Here is a 3,686-nt window from a genome sequence, read left to right on the forward strand (position 1 = left end):
TGGTGTGTCTGTATGACATGCAGTATGTGGTGTGTGGGTGGGGTGTGCAGTGTGGTGTGTGTGGTGTGTCTGTATGACATGCAGTATGTGGTGTGAGTGTAGTGGGTGGGTGACTGTGTGTAGTGTGTTGTGTGTGGTCTGTGTGGTACAGATCTGTGTCATGTAGATGTGTCATGTCTGTATGTGGCGGGCACATGTAGTAGGGTGTGTGTGTGTTTCTGGAATCATGAATCTTAGAGAATGCTTTTCACGTGTTTTGCTACTTGCTACTCTGGGGGGCTGCAACCTCTCACTTTGTAGGAACCTGCTCTTTTTCTCTTTTCTCCCGTTTGTGGTCAGGGCCTGAGAGGTCCTGCCTCATAGTGCTGTGAAGAACTTCACGTTTGAAATGTGTGGGAATTAGCACATGAACAGGGTTCATGGCTCTTATCACAAAATGGTTTGTGATGCCCTCCCCCTAAATATCTCAAAGGATTTATTATAACAGCCTCATGTTACAGATGTCTGCTTAGTTTCTAGAAATCAGAGCATATTTTCTATAACTTCTCCAACTTTTTAGTTGTAAGGGTAATAATTTACCCCAGATAAACATCTACTTGCACTGTGCTTGCATTTCCATAATGAAGAAATGATTATTGTTGAGACCTTCACTGTGATGAATTTAATTTGGCACAGCTCGATGATATGACACACCAAATGCACGGAGACAAAATTGCTTCAAAATTGATAAACTGAAACAAATGAATTTAAACTTGAAGTGAACTTTAGCAAAAGTCATCCATCTCATTTTGGTTATAATTTACTTTTTAAAGTGACATAACAGACACCATCATAAGCTAAACGGTAGACTACAGTGCAGTTTCTGTTTACAAGGTCAACGGGCTCTTACTTACTTGCAAGTTTTCCCTATTTCCTGGTTGAATAGTCAAGGTTTATTTTAAGTTTTTACTTGCAGAGGTGAAAAAAACACAGAAGCATCACTCATTAAATTATTCTTAAGAATTTAAATTTAAGTTTTATACAGGCTAAAACATTAGAAATAAAATGTTATAAAGATCTCTATATGATGTGGCTTAAGACAAAATTTTAAAGAATTTTCAGTATATGTTCCAGTAAGAAAAAATACAAAATTTGTTCATCTCTCTTCCCCATTGATGTATGGGGTGGTTGGGTTTTTTCTTGTAGATTAATTGAAGTTCTGCATAGATCCTGGTTATTAGACTTTTGTCAGATTCAAAATATGCAAATATCCTTTCCCATTGAGTAGGTTGTCTATTTGCTTTGGTTGTCGTCTCCTTGGCTGTACAGAAGCCTTTCAGTTTAATTAAATCCCATTTGTTTATTATTGCTGTTGTTGCTTCATGTGGCAGTCTTCCTCATAAAGTCTTCCCCCAAGCCAATATCTTCCAGTGTTTTTCCAATTCTTTCTTTGAGGATTTTTATTGTTTCATGCCTTAGATTTAAATCCTTTATCCATCTTGAATCAATTTTTGTGAGTGGAGAAAGGTGTGGGTCCAGTTTCAGTCTTTTACCTGTAGATATCCAATTCTCCCAGCACCATTTATTGAATAGGGAGTCTTTCCTCCAGTATGTTCTTGCTTAGTTTATCGAAGATTAGGTGGCTGTAAGTTGTTGGTTTGATTTGTAGGTTTTCTATTTGATTCCAAATATCTGTGTCTCTATTTTTGTGCCAGTACCATATTGTCTTGACCACTATGGATTTGTAGTATAGCCTAAAATCTGGTAAAGTAATACCCTCGGCTTTGTTTTTATTACTAAGGACTGCCTTAGCTATACGGGGTTTTTTCTGATTCCATATGAAATGCAGAATCATTTTTTCCAAATCTTGAAAGTAAGATGTTGGTATTTTAATAGGGATGGCATTGAATCAGTAAATTATTCTGGGAAGTATAGACTTTTTAACAATGTTGATTCTTCCAAGCCATGGACATGGTATGTTCCTCCATTTATTGATGTCCTCTGCATTTATTGATGTCCTCTGCTATTTCCTTTCTTAGGGTTTCATAATTTTCTTTATAGAGGTCCTTCACCTCTTTTATAAGGTATACTCCTAAGTATTTCATTGAGACTATGGTGAAGGGAGTTGTATCCTTAATTAACCTCTCCTCTTGGCTATTGTTGGCGTATACAAAGGTGAGTGACTTGTGGACATTGATTTTATATCCTGCAACATTACTGTATTTTTTGATGACTTCCAAGAGTCTTGTGGTTGACTCTTTGGGGTTCTCCAGGTATAAGATCATATCATCAGCAAAAAGGGAGAGTTTAACCTCATCTGCTCCCATTTGGATACCCTTTATTTTTTTGTCTTGTCTAATTGTATTGGCTAAAACTTCCAGCACAATATTAAATAGTAATGGTGACAGAGGACAACCTTGTCTGGTTTCAGTTCTAAGAGGAAAAGCTTTCAGTTTTATTCCATTCAGTAAAATACTCACTATGAGTTTGTCATAAATAGCTTTGATCAATTTAAGAAATGTACCCCCTAGGCCTATACTCCTCAATGTTCTAATTAAAAAAGGAAGAGAGATGAACAGAATCTTCTTTAAAGCCAATAGGTGAATGGCTACTAACTATATGAAAAAATGCTCTTCATCTCTAATTATTAGAGAAATGCAAATTAAAACCACCCTGAGATATCATCTAACCCCAGCGAGAATGACCTACATCACAAAATCTCAAAATTGCAGACGCTGGCGTGGATGTAGAGAGAAAGGAACACTCTTGCACTGCTGGTGGGACTGCAAACTAATACAACCTTTTTGGAAGGAAGTATGGAGAAACCTTAAAGAACTCAACCTAGACCTCCCATTTGATCCTGCAATCCCACTATTGGGCATCTATCCAGAAGGAAAAAAAAAATCTTTTACTATAAAGACACTTTTACTATAAAGATATACTAGGCTGTTTATCGCAGCCCAATTTACAATCGCTAAAATGTGGAAACAGCCTAATGTCCTTCAACCCAGGAATGGATTGGTAAGGTGTGGTATATGTACACTATGGAGTACTATTCAGCCATCAAACAAAATGAAGATTTTACAGCATTTGTAATAACCTGAATGGAGGTGGAACACATTATTCTTAGTGAAGCATCACAGGAATGGAGAAGAAAGAATCCTATGTATTCAACTTTGATATGAAGACAATTAATGACAATTAATGACATGGTGGGGCATGGGGGAAGGGGAGATCAGACTGAGAAGGAGCGAGGGGGTGTGGGGGAAAATATACATATATAAATAATGTCTAATTCTCACACAAACTGGATTTAATTTTGATTAATGTATATTACTTAAACATCAATTTTTAATCGAACATGTCAATATATTGTTTATCATATTGCATCCTTATTCATCAGTGAGATATGTCTGTAATTTCCCCTTTATAATAATATATTTGTTCTAATTTTACTATCAGGGGTATCCAGACTAAGTAGAATGATTTTGAAGTATTTCTATTTCTGCTGTCTGTAAGACTTGGTGTGATCTGTTTTTTAGGTTTTTTTTTAGAAATTATTTTTTACTTTTATTTATACATATTACTCATCTTTTTTTAGACTTTGGTAAAAACATAACAAGGAAAAAAATTTATTTGCTATTTATATTTTGTCTTGTGTATTCTGTAACAAACAAGTAGTAAATGATCATGTATTCAAAAAAAGG

Source organism: Otolemur garnettii, unplaced genomic scaffold (genome assembly GCF_000181295.1).
Source record: "Otolemur garnettii isolate 467f Iridium unplaced genomic scaffold, OtoGar3 scaffold00071, whole genome shotgun sequence".
NCBI classification, from domain to species: Eukaryota; Metazoa; Chordata; class Mammalia; order Primates; family Galagidae; genus Otolemur; species Otolemur garnettii.